Raw genomic sequence first — 17,796 nt, 5'->3', positions numbered from 1 at the left:
GTGTCTAATATCCTTGTTTAAGGTCTTCAGCTCATTGGAGGGCAGTATTATTAGAAGCTGCCAATAATCTCGGACAGTTCACACGTTCGTGAACGTGCGCTGCTGGCGCAGCGGCTACGTCACCTGCTGCTCATGTCCACTGGGAGGTTTTCACAGATGCGGTAAACACTGGGGTGTGTAGGAAGCGGTGCTCATGCTGAGTCCCTGACCACAGGCAGCGATGTCCATGCCCAGCAGTGCAGGTGGGCACAGTTTTGGGAAATAATAGTGAAAGAGTTTGTATTTTATGCAGCTTGTTATCATTAATTTTTCTAGATTAGTATCTTATAGCATCCAGTTTAATTGATGTCACATATGACAGGCCTCAAATCATGTTTTCCTTTTGTAAATAACCCCAAATATGTATACTTCATGATATAGGTCATGCAGCAGCCCCTGTGTAGGTGAAAACATGTTTTTATGGAAAAGTCCAGTGTTCTGTCTTCTCAGGGAGGCCTGAAAGGGATGTGTATGGGGTGTGGTCTAGGAGGCTTCCTGCTTCAAGGCCCTTGCCTGACTGTAAAAGCTGGTGCAGACTAAATTCAAATGCAACATCTGCCATTTCTTGGCTGTGGGAGCTTGGGCAGGTTTCTTAACCTCTCTGTGTCTCTGCTCATACCCTGAAAGTGGAGGTGGATTCCACTGTGGGTCAAGGTGACTCAGAGCTGGGCGGGGCTGGTGTGAGCAAGGTCAGTTTCTTACCTGAGTCTTGGAGGGAAGACAGGGCAGGCGGTCTGTTGGTGAAGTTTTCACCTTTTAAACACTGTGACCTTAGATTTAGCTTCATCACTGCCATGCTTTGAATTGAATTGAGCTGGGAAGGAGCTGAAAGACAACAGTCGTGGGGGTCCCCAAGGTGTCAAAGTCTCAAATGAGCTGAGGTTCTACTGCCAGTAGCTCAACCACCTCTTCTAAGCTGATTTTGAGAGGCTTACTGGCTTAGAAATTTTTTAAAAAGCAGGTGTTGGAAGGAGTGGGTGCTGCCCCATGCCAGCCCAGCTCCACCCTTCCTGCTGGGCAGCCCCAGGTGTGTTCTGAGAATCCCACACAGACGTCCTGAAATACAGATTCCGGCTCAGTAGATCTGGGGAGGGCTCTGCGATTCGATTCTGTGACTCTAAGCAGCTTGCAGGGGGCCACGCTGGCTTTGCTTTGCATATGGAGGCCTAAGCAGAGGGCAGGGCGGGGTAACTATGCCCCAAACTTACGGGCCCATGCCCTTGCCCCTTTCGTGTTCCTGCCTCAGGCACAGGGAGTCCACCACGTCTTTCTACTTTCTCTGCTCAGCCGAGCCCTTTAAGTTGGAACAGGATGTTTCAGACCTGGCTGTTTGCACCCTGAGCCTGGTGATAAGACTGGGGAGGGAGGAGGGAGGCCCCCACCCAACTGCAGGGACTCTAGGCCGCGCGTTCAGCCCCAACCTCCTTGCCTGCCGTGCGTGTCTGTAGCAGTTCCTGACAGTTCAGCTTCCTACCGAGGGAGAAGTGCCTGTCCTATTTTCAGGGTTTTTCAGGAAAGCTGGGAATAGAGATTATACCTCCTAGCATAATTCTTCGACTAATTTTTTTGTTTGGGTTGGGGAAGCAATGTCATTCAATGACCAAGTATTACATATAAACATGATATATTAAATATTTGTCAAACTCAGATTTCTTTATAATTATGCCAATAACTCTCAGTGACCTTCAAGTTAGGGATTCTGTCTTACACATCAGATTTCCCCAGTGCTGAATTTCATTATCTTTAGTAGCTGCTCAGCAACCATTTGTTGACTTCAGTTACTTCAAAATTGATCTGACATGACCCTCCAGCTGTGTGGTCTCTGGGCTGAGATCTTATGCTGAAACTGTGTGTTTTCTGCCTTTGCTGGGATTTGGGTCCCTGGGAATTGCAGTCTTGGACTGGACTGTCCTGTCTGATGCTGGTCCTCAAATCTCCACACAAGTGAGGTCTGTGGTGGGCAGTCCTGTGTATCACGCTGGCCTGGCTGAAAGGAATTTTCGATGTGGTTTCCACCTGCGGTCAGCTGACTGTAGGTACAGGAGATCACCCCTGAGCGTCTCGGTGGGCCTCATCTGTGCCGTAAGAGTAAAAGCTGAGGTTTCCCGGAGAAGGAGGAATTCTGCCTCAAGACTGCTGCTCCCTGCCTGAGTTTCCGGTCTGCGGGCCTGCCCTGCGGCTTCGGACTGACCAGTCCCACAAAGGGAGTGAGCCGGGGTCGCCCACTGCCTGCTGGCAGGCCCTCTCCTTCCCCTGCTCCTCGGCTCCTTCTTGTTGCTTAGTGCCCATGCCACGTCCCTGCAGCCTCCCGAGGCCTGTCCATGCCCCAGAACTGCCCTTCTAGGCCAGAACCACTTTCCCCAACCAAGAGGACCTCAGGAGGGTGTTAGGGGATGTGCGTCTGATTAGGGCAGGGGTTCTTCCAGCCTGGCTCACGACTGAACCAGGGAGCTTGGGAAGCGCAGAGTGCTGGGCCGGACACCTGGTGGGCAGCCATGGCTCTGCACTTCCTGAGGGCTCCTGGCTGAAGCTGAGGCTGCTCCGGGAACCCCACCTTGAGAATCCCTGGCCAGTCTCCAGGTAGCTGCTCATAGCTGACCACCCATCAGCGTGTCAGGAAGCAAAGCAGAGGAGACGTATTGAGGACATTACTTCAGGAAAGAACTCTTTCTTCATTGAAATGTAGAGGGAAGGGAGCGTCATGGTCAGGAAGATGGGAGGTGCGGGGGCAGTGGGGAGCCCAGTGTGAACGGGCTCTAAGAGGGCCTGGAAAGGAGCAGCAGAAGCTGGGACAAGATGGTCTGTGCTCTGGGGCAGCGCTGGCAGGTGTTTTTGTTCACTATGACATCCGTGGATAAAGTGAAGGTTCCTGCGGCCAGGATTCTCACCTGGCCCTGGTCGGCTAGCTCACTGCACACGTGTGGGCAATATGTTGTTACTGATTCTATATAAAGAGTTCCACCCAGTGCTCTGGGGGCACGGTGGCACGGCTGCAGGGCTGCAGGACAGAGATTAGAGGCTGGTGTGGTGGCAGCGCCAAGGACAGAGGCTGAGACGGCTGCAGGAGCGGAGAGGCCTAGAGGGACAGACTGTCTTTCTGCCTGCAGACCTACTCGGAGTGGACGGGATTCTAGTGATTGACCTGCCACTGTGGGAATGAAGTTGGGTATAACCCTTTCACCCCAAGAACGTTCTACCGTCATTTCTCTGGTCACATTGAATTCATAGTGAACTTGCCCGGGTCTGAAACCGTCTGGCCATACAGTGTCTCTCAAGCTTAGCACTGTTCTAACTCGTAAGACTCACTCAGTAAGTGCTTGTTGAATAAATACTTAGAATCCCTCTTGACAGTCAGAAGTCAGACTCCTGTGTAATGATGCTTGGCGAGGGAAGGAAGCCTCTTTCCTCCTGTCTGCCTAGAATCCAGCAGGTGATGTTTGTATGCTTCCCCTTGAGAAACTGCCACTAGCAGAGGGAGTCTAAGAGGTCTGCCTTCATTCATTCATTCATTCATGTACAAAACCCTCACTAAGCTATAGCACGTGGGAGACACTGTTCTGTGTGAGCAGGGGATACCCCAGCCCCTCCTGCCTCAAGGCCTGCAAACAGCCTGGCCAGGGCCTCCCTGGGGAAGGCCGCAGAGAAAGGAGAGTCTGTGCTCTGGCTGCGCCAAGGGGTCAGTAGGCCTCTTCACAGTCCAGTGGGGCAGCACTGGCCGCCAGGAGGCCCATCCTGGACGGGGATGCGCTGCCTTGTGGGGCGGAGGAGGCTGGAAGCGACCATTCCAGCTACTCGATGCCGAGAGACCCGTGCAGTGCCCTCTGCTGTCTGGGAGGCGGCACGTACACTGCTCCCGGAGCCGGAGTCTCACGAGCCCTGTGTCTGTACACGGTGGGAATCCACATGCCCCGAATAAGCCGGAACGGTGTTCTCTAAAGAAGCGAGTGACCTATGAAAACAGAAGCAACTGGTGGAGAACGAGTACACTGCACTGCGACAGAGGCCCTGCTGGCGGGAGGCGGTCAGTGTGGATTCAGGAGCTTGCGGAGACAAACACAAAACGCAGCTCTCAATGCACACACGTACACCGTGTCTGCACACTTGCCCCCTCCTTCCTCCAGAGACATTAACCGGGTTAATGTTCTGGGAGAATATTCCCCAAGAGTTCTGAGTGGAAAATCAAGGCCACCTGGTTTCACCCTCAGGTGTCGTTGCTGTCCCACGGGTGCAGTGTGCAGGGTGACAGCCACATGGTAAGGAGAGGAAGAGCCCTCGTGGAGCTCACGTCCGCCCTTAGGAAGTCTGGTGGAGGACAGGGTCTGATACAGAGAAATACAGAAGAAACCACAGCTATGACAGTTACTTCCTCAGGGTCCTTTGCAAGGTACTAGATTCAATACAACAGATAGTTACTGAGTACACAGCAGGTATAAACCATTACCTGTTTATACCACTGACTACTGCATTCTATATTAAAGTTTGTGATTCAACAGTAATCTCTCTCTTTTCAGTCTTCAATGTCTACTTAACTTGAGTTTTCAAAGTTCAAATTAAAGTTTCTGGATAACTTTGGGTGGGGAAATTGAAACTCCCCATGAATTAAAAATGGGTTCATAGCTCTCTTTTCCACTTGATGTACTAGAATCTTAGAGAAGTTCCATCTGAAAGGAGTCAGTTCCGCCCATCCAAGGGGGGCAAATCCGGGATACATAACGAGCAGCTGCAGATGGTATTGAATGCTGCCGCATAAATCCTCCCTCCTCCTCAGCAGCTAAACTCTGAGAACATCTAAAGGAAGACATTAGATGTGTGGATGAGCAAGGCAGGATGCAGCTGAAACGCTCAATTTTAGAACATCGAGAACATTGTGATTGCACAGAGGTTATAGTGCTTGCTCACTGCGGCCATCTGGGCAGCAGAGAGGGGGTGCTGTCTGTCGTGTCCTGCTTCTAGCATGGCAGTTCACCTTCAGAATGACCTCTAGGATGTCATCTAGAAGAGGATCTTTCTGACCAACATAGCGTGCTAAATAAAGCTCCCGAACAGGACATGTTGAATTGATGAAGCTTCAAACTTCATTAAAGTTTGCCAAGGAAAGAAATTAAAGCAATAAGCTGATGTCATCCTTCACACAGTAGACAAAGTCAACAAATGTCCATCCAACCCAAGTGATTTTGTTGAAGTGAATGCAATTACATGTCTCTTCCTGACTTGACTCAAATAATTAAACTGCTAATCTCCATTAGAGAAGTGGTGCTTTGTTTATGTCATTAGACAAGCTATTTTTAGAGGCACATGAATACTAGAAATTGTGCTGGAATCTCTCATCACTGCATGTTTTATGGCTGTGTGTGTCCAGAGAAGTTAAGGGCTCCATCTTTGGGACTGTAGCTTTTGTGAAATCCTCAGCCAGAGCCAGTCTCTGGATGATGTATATAATCGGTTTGAAACTCACCCAACAAACATTGGGATACATCTTCTTTTAGAAATCTGTGAACTTTACAAGTGATAGATCCCCACTCCTGTCATTTGCCGAGCTACCTTGCAACCTACCAGTTCTGCAGACTGTGGGGAGCAGGGAAGAAGAGATGGCAAGCTGAAGAGCTGGTCTCCCTCTGAGAAGTAAAAAATTGGTAAATACTGACCTATGAGAATGACCTTTGCACTAATTTTGCTTTATAGTTTAAAATACAAGATAAAGATAAATTGAGATCATGTGGTACTATTGTTTGAAATAAGAGCTAAGATGCAGCCAAGGGGCATGAAAAAGGACATCAAATTGATAGGCGACTCCTGTTTGAAAGCAAATGAAATAATTTTCCTAATACATTGCATTACAATCTCTTAGAATATCAGGATTTAGTGAAGATGTCTTAATCTACTTTCTTTGTCCCATTGATGGAACGATCTTAGTATGTTGCCAAAATTTTCATCCAATCCCCAGTTGTCAAGGAAACAATGAAATACTGACTTCAGGAAGCCAGGAAAGTGAGTAGTGGGGCAAGTGCAGTGCCCTCCATTCCAAACCAGAGGACAGGGTCAGGTCTTCTGCAGGATAAGATGCATTATGCAGGTGGATGTGTTTCCTTCCCTAATCATTCCTATATGTGCATTGTTTTTATTTTAAAAAAGTGCCACATGACATCCATTGTCATGTACACAAGTACATCTTAAATCCAATTTGTGAAATGTTAGATTGTTAATTACACACGTTAGGGTGAGTTTTTTTTTTTACCTCTTGAGGTGCTGCTTCACATTATGAAAGAATCCCCACTGGCTTTATTCTTTCCTCCAAAAATTGGAATAGACTTCTTAGATTATTGTGGTGTATGAGAGTAATGCCTGCTTTTTATAAGAAATTTTAGAAGTAAAAGACCAGGTGCAGAGAGGAAAATAAAAATCACCATCAAAGGGGTGGATGTAAATAATAGCAATGAAAAAATGGACCAATGTATTGACATGAGAGACTGAAAAATATGAGAACATGAAGAACTAATCTATTTCAGTGGAAAAACAGAAAATAGAACTTTTTAGAATAACAAAATTGAAAAAGAAATAGAACATATGAGTGAAGTATAATCATTAAACAAATTTAATAATGAAAAACCCATATATTAGAAAACCCTACTTATTTAAAGAATTTTAAAGCTGATTTTTACTTTATGTTCAAGGACCAGATAAACCAACATTTTTCCAACTGCTCTAGAGCTTGTGAAAAAAGAGAAGTACAATTCCAATTCATTTTTAAACAAATTTCTTAAATTGTAAATTATGACACTATAGAGCAACTGCATGAAGAGAAAATGTACAGATTGATGAATTACTATAATTCAAAACCTTGCATAACTCCCACCCAATATTGCCCTAATCCAGGAGCCACTAGGTGTCTTACCAGTGAAAACTGGCTGCTTTTCCCTGAAGGTAACCACTATCCTGACATTTAGATGATCACGTCCTTGCTTTTCTTTATACTTTAATAATCGAAGTATACATTCCTAAATGCTTAATTTTGTCCATTTGTGAACTTTGTGTAAGTATTTTGGATGGAGGCCCAAGGCAGTGCAGTAAGACTGGAAAAAGAGGGGCGAATGAAAAAGGAATAGAAAGAAATGGTCAAATTATTATTTGCAAATGGCAGGATTTTCTACATCAATACTCCGAATGAACCCACTGAAAAGTTACTAAAATCAGGAACTTGAGCAAGGCTTCTGGATAAAATATCTATGTGTAAAAACCAATTTAATACCTTTTAAAAATCAATCAGAGAATTTAAATACCACATTATTTGTAATTGCCAAAAAATCCACCCAAAACAAACAAAACAAAGTGGTATTTGGGAACAAACTCAACAAAATACATGTAAGACTTTTTTGAAGAAACTGTACAGCTTTCTTAAAAGACATTAACTAAAATGTAAACAGAGTTACCATTTTCACAGATGGAGAGACTTACTGATATTTTATCGATCAGGAGGGAAATGACAGACTATTCACCAAATGATCCGGGACAGTTGACTCTCCATTTTCAAAAAATTAAAATTAGACTCCCTACTTCAGGCCACACACAAAAATACACTATAGATAGACTGAAGACATACACAGAATTCCAAATTTGAAATGAAAATATCAGGTAATATATAAACTAAATATAGGGAGAAATTGTAAATAAAAAGGCATAAAAAACACAAGCCATAGAAGAAAATGTGGATCAAATTGGCTATATGTAAGTGAAACTCCCATTCATACACAAATAAAAAGACAAACCACAGCTTGGGGGACAGTTCTAAGATGTAACTGTAAGGTATTGGTATTCAGAATATATGAAAGCTCCTTCAAAGCATAACCTGAAGACTAGAAGCTTGATCAAACAGTGACAAAGATTATGAACAGACAAGTCACCCAGGAGGAGCCGTGGAGGGTCACTAATCATATGAACAGTGACCTACATCACTAATTATCAGAGGAGTTCAAATTAAAGCCCAAGTGGGACACCATTTCACATTCTTCAATTGTCAAAAATGTACAAATGTGACAATCCCAAGTATTGGTCAGAATGTGGAGTCTAGGAACTCATATGCTCTTCTGGTGGGGGTACAAATTAGTACAACCCCTGGGGAAAATAATTTTGTATTCTCTAATGAGTTCAACATGTGCATACTCAACTATCTAGCAATTCCATTTCTAAGTTTAGGTAAGCGGAGTATTTGTGCTCATGGGCATAGGAGAGATGAATGATATTTATAACACTATTGATTGCAATTGCAAGAATTTAGAAAAATCCTCTATATTCATCAACAGGGGGATGAATTTGAAAATTGTGGTACAGTCATAAAATGTTTATACAGCAGTTAAAGTGAATGAACCAGAGTTGCATGCATGACCATGGATAAGTCACACAACATAGCATTACAGGATGATACAATTTATATAAGGTTTAAAAAGCTTCAAAGCCAAGTCCTATATATTTCCTGGAAACATGAATTTATTGAAAATGCATTTAAGACACTGAAGACATCCCTGGGAGTGACAAATTTCAATTCAAGGGAGTGGTTAAATTTGGGGGGAGAGGGAAAGAGGCAGGGTGAAGGGATTGAGAATACTTAAAAAGGATATGAAGCCAATGTGGTAAAATATTAAGAAGTGACCAAGTGACTCTGATTGAAATACTTATATGGAAGTTAAAACTATCATCAATCTCCATCCATCCATATGCATCTATCCATCTCTCCATCTGTCCATATCATTCTATTTATCTATCTGTCAAACATCTATGTTAAATTTAAAGATCTCCTGTGTTCTTTAATAAGGAAATATCATTTAGTGACTTTTGATTGTAATTTAACATATATAAAGTTTGGGTTTATTGAACTTCTTTGAAACCTTTGCAATATATAAATATACAGATTCTTAAAATCTCATTTACTGCATCAACTGCAGTTCTCAAGAACATGGCAAAAGAAAAAAAAAATGAATGGAGGTCACTACCTCTGACCTTCATACACCCCCCTCCTAACCCACCTCTTCCGTGCCAACGCTTCACACCTGAAGTTCTGAACAGAGGACGTTGTGAACATGAAAGGAGTCTCGAATAGAAGAGCTGGATCGAGGAAGTGTGGTCTGAGTTTTAGGATGCACATTTATTAGGCCAATGGGAGAACAGTGTGATTGCAAACCTTTCCATCACTTGCTCTGATGTCTTTCTCTTCTACATCAGATCACCTCACATTGGCTACACTAGTCGTCACTTACTCTGTGATTTGAAGGGAACTCCTCTAGTAGCCTTAGAACTGAAGCAGAGCGGCGAGAAAGAAGCTGGTTTCTTAACCAGTGATGCTCGGCGAGTCCTTAGTTCCCGTCAGCAGAGGTCTGCCGTCACTCCCAGATTTGACTGAGAAAAACTTCAAAATCTCATTAAGGCAGTTACTGCCCTCCCGTCACCCTGCGGCTGACTGTTATTATGTACTAATTTGTAGTCATTTTAGATGATGGGTAAATCAAGTGGGCTTGTTGTGAGCACCACCCCATGGCTTATTTCCTGCTGTTCTCTTGTTAGACATGCACTTCAAGGGCATCAGCATTAACTGTGGGTTCTCAAAAAGAGGTCTGGAAGTAGGACTGGGCTACTTTGCAATAGAAAGATGGAAATTTAGATGAAAAAATTGGAAAACATCTAACCTACTATCTGCTCTTAGCTTTCTGAAGCTCCCAAGCCTCCGTCCTCTTCATCAGCACGTCCTGCTGCCAGTGCAGCAGAAGCCGAGACTAGAAGTGGGCTGGGTGGCACCCCCAGGTACAGGTGTTTGGCACATCTGGGAGGCTTCAGACCAACCCCGGGATGAAGGGTGATGCTGAGGCGTGGAGGCTGACAAGATATTTGGGCTTCTTGTTGCCCCTGGAACACAAATAAACCACTGTGCTTGGCAACAGTGAATACACAATGAAAATGTAATTTATTTAATGAGCAAATGAATGAAAATCCATTATTAATTTGCCACGACAGACCAACTTGGTTTAGGGTTAACATGTTAATGGCTTTATTTCTGAACATGCTATGGCCTGTTTGCCATGCTTGGCAACTTCTTTAACACTTGTACTTTATGTAGTCAAGGGGATAATTGCTATTTAATATTTGAAAAGCAAATAGATGTCTTGGATAGTGGAGGACAGTCAGAGGCTTTGCATTTTAAGCTTATGATCCTCTGTCTCCATTTTTTTCTTTGACTTGTCCTTTGGTTCTGACCTTTTATGCTCAGTGTCCATCAGAAGGCCCTAAAGAACCTAGAAAGAATAAATGCAATGATATTTCTACTGGGCAAGTGCTTTGCAGAATATAGGAACATTTTATAAATGAAAGGTTGTGGCGTTATAATTTTGGTCACATATTCAATTAGTAGTGTTGAGAAATGGAGAATCACCATCATTTGCTTTTGGTTGCCAATACCTGCAAGATGGTGGGTGTGAGGAAGGGAAGGGGGCCCCCTTTATTAAAATAAAAAAGGAACTTTATTTTCTAATTGGTCAGCCTCTGTAGTAGTTTGTTCCAAACTGGGCCTGTGGAATGTCAAGGGAGGGGGATGTTCCATCAGATGGCAGCGCCAGGGCCTGTGCAGCATGGAGCCCCGTGGCGGGCTGTCCTCACCCTGATGGGGGCAATGGGGCCACACAGACAGGGGCTCAAAGGGAAGAGGCCCCTGGGGCCCCACTCCTTGGTGATGGCAAAGGGCTTTTGCACTTCTGTCTCCACACTTTGTGATTGTCACATCCTTTAGGGGCCTGTTCCGACCGTCTGTCTTGGTGGTCTCTGCTTTCCGCACTCCCTTCTCTTTCTGCTGGGTGCAGGGAGAGGTTAGCTGGAGGCTGGGCCAGAGGGGGACCTGCTCTGGGAAAGATTGGCTAAGGTACAGGTGGAGGGCTTCAGATCTCCAACGTAACCTTCGCTACCCACTATCCTGCATTTCAGCTCTGTCTGTTGGGTATATTGAAATACATAGCTTAAAAAAATTATGCGTTTCTTAGAGAAACTATACTTTATGCACATGTACAATTAGGAGGGTGAAGCTGAGAGTGCAGTACTTCGGCGTAAACAAATCCAGATTCAGACTGTAACCCTGTCTGTGACTAGGAGGTGACCGGGTCACGTCTCTTATTTCTCTGATCCCCTGTTCTTCCTCAACCAACGGAGGGAACACCTGCTCATGGTCGTAAGTCATCGCCACAGCGATCATGGAGGGAGCCACCTGCGGGAGGTGCTGGCTTGCCGTTTGGCCTTTTCTTCTTTCAAAGGGAACTTGGGAAGTCTGAGTGGAGGTAAGGCTGAAAAGCAGGGTAACGGGGGCCTGTGACTCAGAGCTGCCGGCTGCCGGTCACTGGGCTCCCTGTTGGGCTGCGTGTTTCTGTGGTAGAATAGGGGATGGTGCACTTTCAAGCTTTCTCTTTTCAGTTACATAGAAGGGCGGCTGGTGGCACCGCGCTGTCATCATGTGCTCTGGACCTCCCTGTGCCCCTCTGTTGTGCGGTGTGGGTGTGGCAAGCCAGCTGCTTGTGCTTGTAGGGTCCCAGGGGGAGGGGTGACTCCGGTGACTCCTCGGGCGCGGGCGCTTCGCTGATGTGACTGAGTTACTCAGCTGCCTAGTTCATCCGAGCTCTGTGTCGTTAGCACCCTGACAACTTTAGGAGGCATCTTTTCATGAGACTGCATTTCTTAAAATATATTTTATGATTACTATTTATGTGGGTGTTTAGAGTGGTCTGCCTGCTGTTATTTGGTGCAGTACTTTTGGTTTCTTCTTAGGCAACAAGATAAGAAAGTAAAAATATGGAGACTACTGTGCTAAAGAGGGAAAAGAAAAAGTAAAAATATGGAGACTCTACTGTGCTAACGAGGGAAAAGAAAAAGTTAGGACAAGAGGGAAGGATAGCGCGTGCACGTGTGTGCGTGCACGTGTGTGTGTGCGTGTGTGTGATGGAAGACATAGTGACACCTTTGGGAAAAGAAGGAAATGCATGAATGTTTTGAGAGAAAAGACAACATAATAGAACTGAAAAGGTTGTTTGGTCTCAAACACTTTCTCCCTAAATTTTTAGAAACTTTAAAAAATTCATTTTAGGTAACTGTTAATTTTGAGGTTTTGGTGCAGTGACTTAACTAGGACGGAACGAAGAAGAAATTGTGGCGGAGATCAGATAATCTTAAAAATTGAAGACTGTTTGTCACTTCTGGGAGAAGGCAGCAGCCTGTGAGCGCCCCCTCGGGTCCCTGCGGCGTGCCGCGGCCTGCAGCGGAGGGGGGCTGGTGCCGTGCTGACAGCACTGCTCTGGCAGCTGTGGGCGCAGCCTCACTGTGCCCTCGGCCGCCCCGATCAGCCTTATTTGTGTGACTTAGTTCTCCGAGTCTCACTGTTGTCCTTTGTAAAATGTCCTCTGTATAATGGCAGGAGACTCTTCACAGGGTTGCTGCATGAATGGGATGGGGAGCAGCTGGCCCGTGACGAATGTCTGGCGAGTAGGTCCCAGGTCTCTGTGTGTATACTAGCAGAGTCCTCTGATGAGCCACGTGTGTGTATTATTGCTCAGCAGCAGACCACAGTGACACGGGCTGAAATGCAAGAGGTGAGTGTGATTGCGGCGATTCAGGTAACAGAGGCTCGGAATTTATATATTGCTAGAATTGGCCTAGTTCTTTATTTTTGTTCTGTTTGTCTTCTCATGCTGTTGAATCGTGCCCTTGAGAAACTGCAAACTGATATCCTAAATCCCGGAAGCTGCTAGTGTAACACATATAAAAAAATATACTTCTCTCTTATTTTGCATTCCTTCTGATTTAAAATAAGTGGTCATTTAAAGATTTCTTTACTTCACTTATTTGGTCATTTCAGCAAATGCTAAGTGCTCCTGGATGGCATATGAGCTGCTGGGAAATGAGGGCAATGCAGAGATGAACAGAGCACGGCCCTGGCTGGGCACACGCACTGGGACGGGGATGTGCTCACGGAGGCAGGTGACCTCAGCGAAGCGTGAGGAGAGCGCCCACTGCCCCTGCTGGTGGCGGGCGGGGGGAGGAGAAAACGGTAAGAGAAACATGGTGCCAGGCGCCGGCTGAGAGTGGCGAGGACCACTTTACAGGAGACTCGCACTGGAGGAGGGAGACCGCGGAGTTCCCCCTGGTGAAAGTACTTGGGAGAGGCTGGGCGGGGTGATGGGCATCTGCGTGTGTTGATTGGTACCTGCGGAAGTCAGGCTCCTGCCCTCCCCCAGACTGGGAGGCAAGGTCGCCACCTCCTCCATGGTCACATTCCAAGGCCGGCTCCTGGGCCCTGAGAAGCACAGTCCTGGGTGTGCAGGCTGGCCTCTCAAAGGGGCAGAGACAGACTTCACAGTGGCAGGTTCAGAGGGGAGGGGAAGGCCTTCCAGGAGAGGAACAACAAGGCACAGAGGCCGAGAGGAACTTCCGACCATGGGTTCTGAAAGGAGCCAGACCTGCCGGCCTCAGACCTCCCCCCACCTCCTGGGGGTCCTGGGCCAAGTCCTTAGGCTCTAAGACTCAGCTTCCTAGTGTGTAAGCGGGCACGGTGTCTGAGGGATTAAATGGAGTACGCGTGCAAGGGCTAAGTGGGGTGCCTGGCGCATAGAGAGTGACATTGTGAGGCTTTGTCATTACTGTGTGTCTATAAAGGGTGAGTAGTTTGGTCTTTGTGGCAGGAGTTGGAGCTGAGTATCTGCACCTGCCTGGGTTCTGGAGGGCCTGTGTGTGTGTCCTTCTAAGAGTCAACTTCAGGGGAGCCGAGGAAATGTCTTTCCAGGGGCGTGGAGTGGGATCCACCTCGCGGGGTCTGAAGGGATGACGTCAGCAGCAGGGACACCCCGAGGAGGCCAGGCCATCAGTTCACAGTTGAATTGTGTCTCCCCAGAGCATGTGAGGTCCTGACCTCCAGTGCCTGTGAATGGGACCCAACTGGAGAGAGGGTCTTTACCAAGGGAATCAAGTCACAGAGGTCATTAGGATGGTCCCGAATGCAACAGGCTTGGTTTCCTATAGAAAGGGGATCTGTGGACACAGAGGAGGACCTGCACAGAGGCCAGGCCATGTGGACACAGAGGGAGAAGACGGCGCCCACGAGCCAAGGAGGGAGGCCCAGGCAGAGCCCCCTCCCATGCCTGGGAAGGAGCCAGCTGGCCGGCATCGTGGCTGGGCCTCGGGCCCCAGACAGTAGAAGCGCCTTCCGTCGTCCCAGCCGCCCGGCCTGGGGCGCTATGGCTGCCCCCACGACCTCACACCTCACCTCTCATCCCACTCTCGCCAACATTCCTGAACATTCTTTTCCTCAGGATGATGTCTGAGAAGCTAACCTAAGCAAAGGGGAAGTTTGCCAGCAAAATCCCGGGTGTTTATGGAACCACAAGAAGAGCGAAACGAGCAGGTTGGTCAAGCTGGGGCGGGGCCGCCGGGCCCACAGGGTCCGCCCTGGCCTGTCAGCGCCCTTGTCCCACGTTTGTCCTGCCCTGTCAGCTTCCCCGTATGTTAGGGGGCAGCGTCCAACCACCTTGGAATAACAGCTCTCTGACACCTCACCAAGAGAGGAAGCAATATTCTCTCTGGTCTTTTCAAGTGATTCCGGGAGAGCCCGTCCCGGGTCCATCACAGTGGTGGGGTGCACCGAGCTTTGATTGGCAGCTCTCCCCAGAACTGGTGGTTAGAGGAAAAATAGTGGTTCCCAAAGTGGGGTGACCTGACAGAGGGGGTGGTGGGTATGAAGCGCAGATTGCCCCACAGCTGACCTGGTGTCCTGAGGGAGTAACTCAGGGGAGCCCTGGCTGTGTGGCTGAGGGTCAGGGCCCTTCCCCCCACTGTTCTTGGCACGTGTGTGTAGCTCACAGACCTGGCCTGGTCATATCGCCTGCGGCCTGTGTTCGAGTTCCGTTCCCTTGGCCGGCAGACTCACCTCCGGGGGGCTCACAGCCTTGCCTCCCCACACATGGTGTTTCACCGGTGTTACTGGAGGTGTGGGGATAAAGTAAGGGCCTTGTGCTCCTGGAAAGAAAGCTTGAGTGAGTGGAGCTGCCACGGAGCCTGTGGGCCCCCTCTGGGAGGAGGGCTCCCCCCCAGCCCAGGGTGCCCTGGCGCTGTGAGGCGCCCACTGTGCCTCCACTGGGCAGAGCCCCCAGGCCCTTTCTCCTCTCTCTCCTGGAGCCTGGAGCCTCCAGAGGAAGAATCAAGGCCTTCTTCGTCCCAGTCTAAGATCAACTTCCTCTTTCCCGCCTCAGCACGACAGAGCAGGGACTGGCTCCCCAGACACGAACAGGGCACGCACAGTACAATGTGCTTCTCAAAGTCTGAGCTACACAGTGCCAAATACGAAAATCTGATGTGCGCCAATATTTGGATCATTAATTGAAAAAATCAGTTAAGCAGGGGCATCATAAGGGCATGCTGCGTGCACGCTTTGCATATTTTAATTCAAAGCCTAAGTATGTGCTTTCGTCTGCTGAGCTCTTGATGTAAGACCTGGTCTATTCTTTGAGTCTAGGTTGCAATTCTGTGTCATCTTTCTTGTATAAAACACAAGCATGTTTCATCATCTATAATTTTTAGATTTGATTTCTTTAAAGTGGATTGAGAACTTAAACACACTTGCAAAGGAATCTAATTTCAGAATTCCTTAAAAAACAGTTTTTTAAAAACTTAGTTCAAGGGAGTTTAATTAACTGAATTCGTAGGTCAGAACAGATTCGGGAAGGGCCCACGTGAGGCCCCGTCTTTGTTACTCTGCCGGGTGGTTAGAGTGTGTCGTGTGGTGTCACGGAATTGTTGGCCTTTACCGTCAGGTGTCACTCCTTTTGTCCCCGCCATGGATATGCCTAGTGATTGATCACCCTTAAATATACATGTATTTAATGTATGTGTAATGTCAAACAAACGGCGAGTTTTGTTCTTTCAATTTACCTAAATGGTGTTGATCTATAATCTTGTTCTTTTTCCTCTCTGCTTTCTTTTCTTGGTCATCTGTTCATACTGCAGAATGTATATTAGGTTGTTGTTTTAACTAGATTGTTATGACCCACGGGATGTATTTTCCCTCATATTTCTTATTCATTCAGTTATCTCATATTCCATAACAAAACATCCCAAAAGTTTCTATCTTAAGACAACTCTTTTACTTGCTTACGATTCTGTGGGACAGCAGTTGGGGAACTGAGCACCCTTGTCGCCTTGTCGGGTCTTGCTGGGATTCCTCGTGCGGCTGCTGGATGGTGGCGGTGGCGGGGGGGTGATGTCAGGTGGCCTCACTGCCTTGCTGGCCGTCCACTGGGCCACATCTCCAGCATCTCACAGGGTGTTCAGACCCTCATGCCACTCACAGAGCCCAGGGTGTCCTATTGCCAGGAGGTATTATCATGATGATTGTGTAGTAGAATCACCAGAGTAAAAAAAATTTAGAATTTTCTGTAAAAGAGAAGTTCAAAATTACTTTTTTTTCTGGTTGTTGGAAATAGCTTATAATTATACCCAGCACATAATTTTCTGAATTGTCGCCAAGATGGTCACTCTTGGTAAAAAAGAAATTATTCTCAGTTTTTTCAGAACTTCCGTGGTGATTGCTTATTACCAAACTCCATAAGGAGGGATGGATGCATCTATAGAAAACTTTTATTATGAATATGACATTAACAGTTGAAATAGAAGAATATGAAAAAGCTTAAGCTGCTACATTTTTACTTGTGGGGCCATTTGTTCATTCACTGAACTCATCCATTCAGCAAACATTTATTGAATTCTGTTTTGTACTGGACTATAGGAAAAACATTGTTGAATAAAACAATTTGTTCTCCCAAGGATATAATGACCCAGATGGAAGATGTGACATGTTCCTAAAAAAATGATAACAAGGCAGAGCCATATAAATGCCATAAGGGAGTTTTGGACCAAGTGCTGTAAGGCTTGGAGAAGAAACATTTTCTTCTAGCTAGGAAGGAAGGGACTAACATTTATTCATCAAATAACAGGACCAAAGACCCATTATCCATTAAATCTGGGGCTTAAACTGATAGGTGAATATGAAGGTCAGGGAAGTCAGATGGCGTTCCCTAGGGGGCGTGGAGTGGGCGAAGGTGTGGGGTTGAGGTGGGGGTGTACCATGTTCATGATACGGAAAGTGGGCGGGCATAAGCAAAGGTTTGCCAGGTGGGAAGGCTAGACAGGTTCAGACCAAACTGCGGAGGGACTTGGATGCCAGTAAGCTGGCCAGATATTGCTTTGGAGGAAATGAGAAACCAACATAGCTTTTTAAGCAAGAGAATGATGGGCTCGAAATTCTGTTTTATAAAAATTAATGAATGGGTTCAGAATTTGCTTAGAGCTCTTTCTTGAGGTGAGAGAAACTGAAAATGAGCTAAGAAGTTACTGGGAAAACACACAGAAAGGAGAAATCCCCTAGCCGGGATGATGGTGCATTTTAATGAAGCCCCTGCTGCCGGGATGACCTGCATTGTTTTCTTCCTAGTTCTTATCGTTAGTGGCGATGGACTTGTTTGTTTATGCATTTACGTGTTTAAGTCTGCTCCCCGCCTCCACTAGAATAGAAGCCCAGAGACCTTGTCCACATGTTTGTCCTCATTGCCAGCAGCAGGGCCCCACACACAAGAGGAAATCCTTAATTATGTTTTGAACCAATTAAGATTAATGGAAAACAGAGAGGGGTTAGAAATACTCGAGTCTTAGTTTGATTTGATTTTCTCCAGTAACCATGGGTTTTGGGACTAA

Source organism: Manis javanica, chromosome 9 (assembly GCF_040802235.1).
Source record: "Manis javanica isolate MJ-LG chromosome 9, MJ_LKY, whole genome shotgun sequence".
NCBI lineage: Eukaryota > Metazoa > Chordata > Mammalia > Pholidota > Manidae > Manis > Manis javanica.
Note: the sequence above shows the minus strand (reverse complement) of the source record.